The 11,677-nt window shown below is 39.4% G+C and overlaps 1 non-coding gene across 1 annotated transcript; it reads left to right on the top strand.

The window, feature by feature from the left end:
• The first annotated feature begins 9,737 nt into the window (after window positions 1-9,737).
• On the top strand, window positions 9,738-9,811 carry trnat-agu (transfer RNA threonine (anticodon AGU)). Its single transcript has one exon. It is a non-coding gene; the product is annotated as a tRNA-Thr (tRNA).
• Window positions 9,812-11,677: the final 1,866 nt, after the last annotated feature.

The raw sequence follows: 11,677 nt of genomic DNA, 5'->3' as shown, positions 1-11,677 counted from the left end.
GTGTATGTTTTTAATTGTTGCACTTTTAATGTTTCTGTGGCTGCTGTCTTGGCCAGGCTTCCCTTGAAAAAGAGGTCATTGTATCTCAACGGGACCAAAGGTTAAATAAAAAAATAAATAAAAATAAAAAACAGGTGAGAGCTGCAAGGCCCAGACTGTAAGGGTCTTGATAAGGCCTGGACCTCTCTGGTCCTGTCCATGGTAACTGTTTTAGATGCCCGCCTGCTCCAACACAGCTGATCCAATCACCTTCTTACTCTGGGATCGTTGGCGTGGGGTTGTCCTTCTGAGACGCTACATCTGGACCCGACTCGCGTGAATCCTGATAAAGATGGAGAAACTGCTTAGACACCACAGACACGACCAAAAGCTGTCTAACTGGGTCACCTGAGGAATAGTTCTGTTTGCTCAGTCACAAGCTGCGTCCGAAACTCCATACTTCCACCCTAATGAGTAGCAAAAACAGTATGTGAGATTTTTTTGTGAAACATTAGTACGTACACAATAGTATGCGCTATCCAAACTCATTCCAGAGAAATGTGTTAGTATGGATTGATGGACACTAGCTAAGCAGAAACTTCCCACAATGCAATGCAGCGGTGTTTGGTTGCTAAGTGCTGCGCAGATACTTAGCAATCAACGAGAATGGAGGATATCGTTAGCGGTACCAAGCAAAGCTGCAGCAGCAGCACCATCATGCTAAAATTCAAATGTGAGTAATTAGGTGTGATTTCACTTTGGTTTCCATAAGATATTAACCAGATGAGTTCATCATTTATCACATTATTGTGTGGGTAGATGTATTTAAGTTTACGAATGAGAGAAAGGAGAAATGTCATCTTGTTTGGGCCAGGATAAACGGGAAAGAGCGCTGCTGTGACAGGAGTTGTTACCATGGTAACAACTCCCCCTCTCAACGGCAGGAAGTGCCGTGTGGCTCTGAGTAGTACGTCCGAATTAATGCAAACTACTGATATTTACTCAAAAGTGTGCCGAACTTAAGTATACTTTTTGAGTATATACTGTTTAGTATGGCATTTCGGACGCAGCGCAAGTCTTTCAGGAAGTGAAGACTTGGCAACGTGAAGGTCCGTCAGGAACATCGGGCCGTCAGAGACCGTCCACGTGTGTCTGTGTATAAAACTACTCTCAGCTTCATGGTTGCGGGGATTCTGGTGAGTACTGATGGTTACTGGTGGCCCGTCAGTCCAGGGTGGACGGAAACCGGTTGCTCGTTGGTTTCAATTGCAGCAGCTCCCAGTGAACTGAGGGCGTTGCTTGTAGTGAGGAGAGGATGGATGGGGGACCTTCGCTCCGGTTGGAGGGAGGTGTTGCCCTCCGCCGCACAAACATGACTCAGCTCTGGAAAAAAACAACACTGGAGTTATTAATAGAAGGTAAGTTAGTCATCGCTCCCGCCGCGGACCCCTACCCAGGGACACATCTGCCCTGTTTACGCCGGCCCCCGTCTCAGTTCACAGGAACAAATAACAGGAAAAGACTGGCTTTAACTCCTGAAACAGTCAGCGGTTCCTCGGAAACACTGAAATCGTAAACAAGTGTGTTTATGTGTGTTTCCCGCCAGAGGTGCAAGCATTAAGCATGTACCCACATGAGGCCCGTTAACTGTTTTGAGATGGAAACCCCCGCTCGTTGCTAGGCTACCCACGCTAAAGCTCAAAAACATGAACTGTTCTCATGAAACAGCAGAAACATCTTTGATGTCCTGCAGGAGTTCCTATCCAGACTCACTGTAAAAAAACAAGTTTATGTTATTCGGCAAATGCACAGTAAACACAAAGGTGCAAATAGAAATAGATGGGATTGAAATTGAAGGGGTGCACGAAAACAAATTTCTTGGGGTTACAGTAGATGACAGACTGAGTTGGAAACCACACATCAAACATGTACAGTCCAAAGTTTCAAAAAGCATTGCAGTCATACACAAAGCAAAACAACTACTAGATCACAATTCACTTCGCACACTTAACTGTTCACTGGTCTTGCCATATTTACATTATTGTGCTGAGATTTGGGGAAATAATTACAAAACTTTATTACAGTCACTTACCATCCTGCAGAAAAGAGCAATAAGGACTATTCATAAGGTCAACTACTTGGAACACACAAATCCACTTTTTATACAATCAAAACTACTGAAATTCACTGACATAATATCTTACCAAACAGCAATCATCATGTATAAAGCAAAAAACAGACAATTACCAGAAAATATCCAAAATGTATTTAGGAATCGGGAGGGAGGGTATCAGTTAAGAGGGAAACATAACTTCAAAATCTTAAACATACGAACAACCTTGAAAGGTTTCTGTATATCTATTACCGGTATCAAGCTATGGAACAACCTAAGTGAGGAACTCAAACAAAGTCCAAATATCCAACAGTTCAAGAAAATGTACAAAAATATGTTGTTTAAAGGGTACAAAGGATAAAGTTAATGTATGATTATTCTTTATTATCATTCATTTGATATGGCATGGTGATGAGAGGCAGATAAGCCTGTGTGTGTATGTACGTGTGGGTATATATATATGTGTACATGTATATGTGTGCATGTATGTGTAGGTATGTTTAGGTATGTGTGTATGTGTATATATGGATACAGTATCTAGACTATGTATGTGTATATGTATGTGTGTATGTATATATATACAGTGTATATGTATATGTATATATATATATATATATATAATATATATATATTTTAGACAAAGGGGTGAGAGCTAATAAGCTATGCTTCTTCTCACTCCTTTTCGAATATGTCATTTATTTTCGGTTTTTCTATGCTTTATTATTTTGCTTTCTGGCATATTCGGAATAAACAGTACAAACAAACAAACAAACAAACAAAATAAATCAGCGGTGGTACTGGATTAGACCGGATCAAAGACCTGGAAACGAGTTGGATCACACCTAGAGGAGCTCAGAGGATCTGCCGGGCCTCACTTGTCACCCCCCACCCAACCCCTTCGTGGATGCTTCGCTCTCCAGAATTCCACATAAGGCGAAAGGTACAGGTTGCACAGGTTCCCAGGTTCACATTGCACCTTGGTGAACCACTTTGGGCCCCTGAAAGCACCGGAAAGATGGCAGCCCACTGGTCCTGGACTGACTTGTGATGGGTTCAAGTTCAAGTTCAAGTTCAAGTTCAAGTTGTTATTAGAACCCGTAGGTAGATTTGTTTTGCAGTGTATGGGAGAAGGCATGTAGTAACCTATAATGTAATAATTTCCTGAAAATGTAATAACGCCTGAAAATGTAATAAAACCCAATAATGTAATAACTTCCCCAATAATGTAATAAAATATCCTGACGGATATTGTAATAACATTTTTACCGATAATGTAATACCTTATTACATTATTGGGAATTTATTACATGGTACTCAAAGTCTATTATTTTAAATTTAACCCAATAGTCATTCTGGTGTTTTAAATCCAGTGTAGATAACATTCTTAGATTCTTAAAACACAAAATGTAGAACTCTGGACTGAAAATGAACATAGCCTATATATTACATTATCTGTTAAGTATTACATTATCAGTTTTGAAAAAAAAAAACACCTAAAAATGTAATAAATTCCCAATAATGTAATAAGGTATTACATTATCGGTAAAAATGTTATTATAATATCAGTCAGGATATTTTATTACATTATTGGTGAAGTTATTACATTATTGGATTTTATTACATTTTCGAATGAGTTAAGTGCAAATTTTATTACATTTTTAGGTGTTATTACGTTTTCAGGAAGTTTTTACATTATAGGGTCTCCCACACAATCTTTACAGACATTAATTTGACAAAGAACAAATACAGAGAACAGGTTTACGACAGCACAAAACAAACATGGCAGGTACTCACAACGCTCACAGGACAGGATAAAAGTAAATATTGCCCACAAGGTAAAGAACAATAAATAGAGGTAAAACCAAGGTCAGGGTTTCTAATAAATATAAATAAATAAGTTGAAAGCAGGATAGACCTCAGCAATGAATAAAATGTGTTAAGATTTGTTTAAAAGAGACACAGCAGCAGGGATGAAGCTGTTCCTGTAGCGTGTGGTCCTAGTTCTGGGGACTATGAATCTGCGTCCTGATGGCATTAGCTGGAATTCACTCGCTAAGGGAGGGGTCGGTAACCCTCTAGAGCCGCATGCAGCTCTTTAGCGCCGCCCTAGTGGCTCCTGGAGCTTTTAAAAAAATGTTTGACCTTTTTTTTTACTCTTTTTTCTCTTTTTCTTCTTCTTTTTTTTCTTCTTTTTTCCTTTTTCTCTTTTTTTCTTCCTTTTTCCTTTCATTTTTAATCTCGATATTTTGACTTTTTTCTCGAAATTTTAACTTTTTTCTTGACATTTTCGACTTTTTTCTTGAAATTTTGACTTTTTTCTCGACATTTCAACTTTTTTCTCAACATTTCGACTTTTTTCTCGAAATTTCGACTTTTGTCGCAAGATTGTACTCCAACATTAATCTCGAAATTTCGACTTTTTTCTCGACATTTTTCTCGACATTTCGACTTTTTTCTCGAAGTGCATAATGAAAAAAACACTCTTCCCCCAGTTATAACTAATATAGAAACATGCAGCATGTGTTTCCTTCATTCTAAGGCTTATACAAGACTTTTAATTTTTTGCGGCTCCAGACATAGGATTTGTTTTTTTTTTGTTTTTGGTCCAATACAGCTCTTTCAACATTTTGGGTTGCTGACCCCTGCGTTAAGGGATGGGAGGCATCATTGGAAATGGAGCTGGCGAGCCGCTGCAACTGCTTCCCGTACAGCGACTCCAGGCCCAGCTGTGTTTCCCCAATCAGCCAAACATTTAATGATCTGGTTGAGTGAGCTCCTTTCTTTTGGGGGCAGGTTTCCGGACCACGATGCTGGTTCAAAGCGGAGAACTCATTTCCCCAGCTTCTTCTATGCAGTCCCTAAACCCACTCGAGGTGTTGAGAAGGTGGTGGGACTGCTTCAGTCCAACGGTCCCACTGACAAACACCCATCCACGGGGCGGATCGTTGGGGTGAGTTCCCTCCACCGACCGTAGCGAAGGCTCACCTGAGCCCAGGTGAGTGTCCGAGGGAGTAAACCTCTTATACGCAGAGGTCAAGGTTGTCACATCCACTCCAGCTCCATACCTGCCTCACTCACCTGCCGGCTCCGCCTCCTCATGTCGCTATGGTTTCTCCTACATTCCACACCTGTTCCACATCTGCAATCATCGCTGGGCTGCTACTTAAGCACTCCACTCCCAGCCAGTCACTGCCAGATTGTTCTTGAGACTTTCCAGTGTTTTTCCCCGGACTGATCACCTGTGGCCAACCCTGCCTGTCTCCGACCTGGTAATCACCTCCAGCATAAGAACATTCAAGTTATTAGTTAAGCAACATCTTTTGAATCAGTATAAGTAACAATTATAGAACATTGAAATAGAGATCACTTAAACAAGCAGCTTGCTGAGACTGATTGTCTGACATGCTGGAAATTGAAACATAGTTGGTTATGACTGTTGTCGAATGTATTTTTTCTTTTCTTTTATTGTGTTTTTAATTTTATATTCTCTTTATCTAGTGTACATTTATATGGTTTGCTTTTATTATGTTATGTTTAGTACTGTATTATTTTCAAATGTTGGCGGACCCCGGGAAGAATGGCTGTAGTCATGCTGTAGCTCAGGGGTGGGCAATCCGGGTTGGTGTGTCAGGGCCTTTAGAGTTGATACAAGTTGTTTACCTAAAAACCTTAATTTTCCTGAGGAAAAAGGAATACATCTTAAAATAAAGAATTAATTATGAATTATTACGGTTTGCTAAAGCTTTAGCAATAGCATCCGCAGCGTGTGAGGAAACTCTTCACACTAGAACTCCAAATGTCACTGGTGAAGCCGACTGACACGATTGTCGTCCTGCATGAGGCTTTGGACTGTATTATAGTTTGGTATAACTCCGATGGGATTTCATCAGTGAAATATTAACGACTCGGTTTGCTTTTATTATGTTATGTTTAGTACTGTATTATTTTAAAATGTTGGCGGACCCCAGGAAGAATAGCTGTAGTCATGCTGTAGCTCAGGGGTGGGCAATCCTGGTCCTCGATGGCCGGTGTCCTGCATGTTTTAGATGTTTCACTGCTTTAACACACCTGATTCTAGTTAATCATCGTCATCAGCTTGTCATCCAGGGCTGCACAATTCTGTTAATGACACAGTCACTTGTATCATGGGTCAATGAAGCAGGGAAAAATCTGTCCAGGGGGGTTCTTCAAGCATTCCAGATTTCTTTCACATCCTTTCATGTGACCCGTTTTTCCTCATATGACTGCATGCAAGTCTCATAAAATTCTACCGGGACATCCTCAACACTGCCTGCCTTCCACGGTCTGCAGAAGCTGGTAGGCTTAATGTATGAGTGTTGCACGCCCATGAGCCCGTTGGGTGTGAGGCGGGTGTAGAAAATTAGTGTCAGGGTGGATCCTGATCATCAGGAGGGATGGTGTTACACCATTACCGGCAGCACCGGGGTTACTCACCGATGCCTCACTTCTTCATCATCACTAACCGTTTCGGTGTCTTCTCATCTATTGTCACTTCCTGGCATGCAGAATTCCTGGCATGCAGAATCCTTGATCTCCATGTTTCTGCAGGACTCTGTGGTAAACTGGTGTTTTGCCACAAAGGAGGTGCTGGTTAAGATTAGAGTTATTAAGGATGACTTATCAAAATGAATCAATCCAAACGGGGCACCACCTGACTTTATCAGGAAATATCAATATCAGGAAATTGCTCGGGGGTCATGTTCTGGGTCTCTGGAAAGAGAAAGAGAAACTTCTGTTGTAATAGACGCTGTATAAATAAAATTGAATTGAAAATAACTAAACAGCAAAATCCATCTCAAAGTAGCTGTTATTCCCTACGTGCCAGCTTGTTGCCAGGGGTGACGTTACAGAATAACGGTGAAGGAAGGAGTCCGAGCTCAGACCTTTGCAACCAGCAGCTGTAACAAATGTGCATAAAATAAACACAAACAACTTCTCTCATTTAAATGAATCAGAATTTATTTACACCAGTGTTAAAAGATAATGACACAACACTTGGGATAAATTCCGATGGCTAAATTACAAAAAAACAACTAATTAAACATGTACTTCAGATTATATATGTGTGTGTGTGTGTGTCTGTGCGTCAGTGTGTCAGTACAAACGTCAAATGCGTACAACGTACAAATGCAGGAATACATTATGTGCAGATTATTTCCAAACAAAGTTTATTGATAATTCCTTTGTCCATCTGTCTGTTTATTGCATGTAAGCAGTGTGTGTGATTTGGTGCTTGCATTGGAGTCATTTTGAAGCTACAAACAAAATCCACAAAAATCCTAGGACCGGCCCTGCTGTGACCTTAAAATTTGATTTATTCCCCTCTGTTCCTTAACAATTTTTCCAACTTCTGAACTCAAAGCAGATGGTATCACATCATGTTCTATGTATTGTGTAATTTAAGCTAACACAACACATAATAACCTACTACCTAATTAGACTGTCTTTATTGGGATATGTTTTAAAACCAACATATGATATGAGATCGCATCTTTAATGTTAGTACTCACATACAATCGTTTCTTGGTATTATGACTACAAAGGAGAGAAACTTCAGTTTATTTATTTAGAAAGTACATTTAGTACTCATCCTTGAAGAGAAAGTACTTTTTGGTTTTGTTCATTCCTGTATAGACATGACAAAACAGAAGGTGAACATGGTTGTCATTCCAAGCCGCAAGACTGACGGGGGGGGGGGCTGTTCAGAGGAGGAGGAAGCTGGAGGAAAGATGGTGTTGAGGACGATAAGTAGCAGGAAGTTACTCATGGACAAGCAACGTTACACACTGGAGAAAATATGTGCTTTTCTATTTTCAGAAGGATGAGAAGCGTTGGAAAGTTTTTGACCGCAAGGAAAGGATTAATAACCACATAGACTGTATAAGGAGCCCTGGGCAAACCTGCTGTGACGATATCCAGATGTTTCTGGGGGGCTTCGCTACGTTTAGTCTTGTACGGCAGGAGTTTGAGACGTTTATAGAGATGTTTCTAGAGGGTTTTGTTACGTTTAGTGATGTATGGCAGGAGTTTGAGATGTTTCTAGAGGGTTTTGTTACGTTTAGTGATGTATGGCAGGAGTTTGAGATGTTTCTAGAGGGTTTTGTTACGTTTATGGATGTACGGCTGGAGTTTGAGATGTTTCCAGAGGGTTTTGTTACGTTTATGGATGTACGGCTGGAGTTTGAGATGTTTCTAGAGGGTTTTGTTACGTTTATGGATGTACGGCTGGAGTTTGAGATGTTTCTAGAGGGTTTTGTTACGTTTATGGATGTACGGCTGGAGTTTGAGATGTTTCTAGAGGGTTTTGTCACGTTTAGTGATGTATGGCAGGAGTTTGAGATGTTTCTAGAGGGTTTTGTTACGTTTATGGATGTACGGCTGGAGTTTGAGATGTTTCTAGAGGGTTTTGTTACGTTTATTGATGTATGGCAGGAGTTTGAGATGTTTCTAGAGGGTTTTGTTACGTTTAGTGATGTATGGCAGGAGTTTGAGATGTTTCTAGAGGGTTTTGTTACGTTTAGTGATGTATGGCAGGAGTTTGAGATGTTTCTAGAGGGTTTTGTTATGTTTAGTTTTATACGGCAGGAGTTTGAGACGTTCCTAGAGACGTTTCTAGAGACGTTCCTCCATGGCTTTGTTACGTTTAGTGTTGTAGGCAGGAGTTTTAGATGTCTAGAGCAGAGGTTTTCAACTGGTTTTGTCCCAGGGACCACCATTATAACCAAGAAGCAACTCGGGGACCACTGCTTTTGGGTTTGTTTTATTTTGCACCTTTCTTTTAAATACGAGTATGGGCCTATATAGGCTATTTATTTGCATCAGTATCTATTTTTATTTGCACCTTTTGCTATAAAAAAAAAAAACAGTCAATGAAAAATGAACTATAGGAAGCCAAGAGGGCTTATAATATTACAAAGTTCACTCTCACTCATTTGACATAATTTGGATGGGTAAATTATTCACAAAAATGAATAGTAAATGGAAAATAAATTGAGTCTAAAGAATAAATATATATTTTTTGTAATTATTATTGTTTTCCATTTAGAATTTCACGGCAGGAGTTTGAGACGTTTCTAGAGACGTTCCGAGACGTTCCTCGACGGATTTGTTACATTTGGTGTTGTACGGCAGGAGTTTGAGACGTTCTCTGATGGCTTTGTTACGTTTAGTGTTGTAGGCAGGAGTTTGAGATGTTTCTAGACTAGAGGGTTTTATTACGTACATTTTTCTAGAGGGCATTGTTACCTTAGTCAGCCCACGATGTTGACTAAGATTACTTTACATTCATTCTGATAAAACCTGTCCAAGCACCTAATTTCAGCATTGCAACTGAAAAAACATGATTATTTCTGCTGTAAATTTGAACATTTTAACCTGGAAGTCAAAGGATATTCTTTCAAAATTGGAGTCATCCCTTGGTGGTCAGCAGAGGAACTGCAGCTTTTCAGACTCTCTCGTTGCCTGAACCAGGAAGGAATGTCCGCGTTGGGCCCATGGATGTATTAGGTTGGGCCGGTTTGGAGCCATATTTAATCATCCAGCCTGTATATCGACACCCAGCAGGCCTCCACGCCGTACAGGGATAGATATAACTCGAGATTTCTCTCCCGATGACCACACGTGCGGCGCCGTGGCTTAGTTGGTTAAAGCGCCTGTCTAGTAAACAGGAGATCCTGGGTTCGAATCCCAGCGGTGCCTTTTATCTATGTATATTATTTTCTCTGTAACTATCCCGAACACGGAACTTCCTTACAGCAGGACACTATTTCAAGTGTTCAAACTCCAAGAGAGGCCGGAAAAGAGAGAGAGACCGGAGAGAGAGAGAGAGAGAGAGAGAGAGAGGCCGGAGAGACCGGAGGGAGAGAGAGAGAGAGAGTAAAAATAAGTATAAGTAATAAATAAATATAAATAAAAATAAGTATAAATATTTAAAATAGTTCTGTATATATATATATTGTATGCATGTGTTAGATATTTGGTGTTGGGTATTTGTTGTAGTTGTATTGGTGTTTCGTGTGTTGATTGTGTCGTGATTTATTGTATGTATATCAGTATATGTATGCTTTCGGCAACAATGGTTACCATTCATCCCAATAAAGCCAATTTGAATTGAAATTGAATAATTGAATAATTCAACTAGAATATGGTGTAAAAGTTAATTTATTTCAATAATTCAACTAGAATATGGTGTAAAAGTTAATTTATTTCAATAATTCAACTAGAATATGGTGTAAAGGTTAATTTATTTCAATAATTCAACTAGAATATGGTGTAAAAGTTAATGAAAATACGGTACAAATCGTGTCCCGTATTAGTTCAATACGGGACGCAACATTTTTTTCTCAAATAAAGGACAATTCTGTATTTTACGGGACGGGTGGCAACCCTACACACAGCTCACACTGATTAAAAAAGAGCCTACTGAGTAAGATTAGTACCACAGGTATTATTATTATTATTATTATTATTATTTACTTACCTGTTGATAACTCGTTTTTAATCTGTGCATATAAAGCCAGCTCATCTAGATAAGACTACTTTACCTGTTTGTTTGTTATTTACTATTATTCTGTATTATTATTATTTCACTACCTGTAAAGACAAAACACTTACCGTTTGTTAACTCAACTGTTCCTGTTACAAAATCACATCCCCTCGTTCTTACCTGAACATTACCATCAGTTTCTGTTGTTATTTTCTATAAAATAAATGGAGTATCTGTGGTGCTTCAAATAAACACATGTGAAGACATTTTATTACCTTTTTTGCATATCAACAGGTGGTGCCAAAGCCAAACGAAGGGCGGCTGCAACAAATTATCATTATAATCTCCACAATAATACTGGTTGTCACCCTGGCCCATATCATTTCCTGTTATAGACTAACCTCAGCCCCCCGTCACAGAAAGGAAAGTTGATGTGGCCCCCACTGAAAAAAGTTTGGGGACCCCTGGTAAAAAGCGATAACCGCGTCCCCTCCTACATCACGTGACCTGGCACCGTCGTTTGGAGTAGGTTCCAGTACTGGAGTTATAAAAACGGTCAAAATCATCCCCCCTGTAAAACTGCCATGCCCCCCTTTCCATCCCTTATGCCATTTCATCAATGAATGTGGTTTTACTGCTATTTCAACATTTCACTTGAAATAAGTAGAAAAATCTGCCAGCGGGACAAGATTTATCTTCTCATTACAAGCAAAAAGATCTTGTTCCACTGGCAGATTTTTCTACTTATTTTAAGTGAAAATCTACTTGAAACAGGTGAAAATTGTTGTTTTTTCCAGTGATGAGTCTTGTTTTAAGTGTAATGAGATTTTTTTTGACTAAAAATTAGACATTTTAACTAAGACAAATAAGACAAATATTCTTGTTAAGATTTTGAGTTTTTGCAGTGATCCATTTTACTTATCCTGTGAAGGACAGAGTCATATTGATAAGTTCAGAAAAGTGTTTTTTATTGTTGTGTTTTGATGTATTTGATGTAAGCCCAGTGGATATTTAAAGCTTACAGAAGGCTGCATTTAACTGCTGCTATGTCATTCCTGCAGTGTTTCTGCAGGTGTTTT

The sequence above is a fragment of the Cololabis saira genome, chromosome 20 (genome assembly GCF_033807715.1).
Source record: "Cololabis saira isolate AMF1-May2022 chromosome 20, fColSai1.1, whole genome shotgun sequence".
Classification (NCBI taxonomy): Eukaryota; Metazoa; Chordata; class Actinopteri; order Beloniformes; family Belonidae; genus Cololabis; species Cololabis saira.
This window is presented reverse-complemented; position numbering and strand designations above follow the sequence as displayed.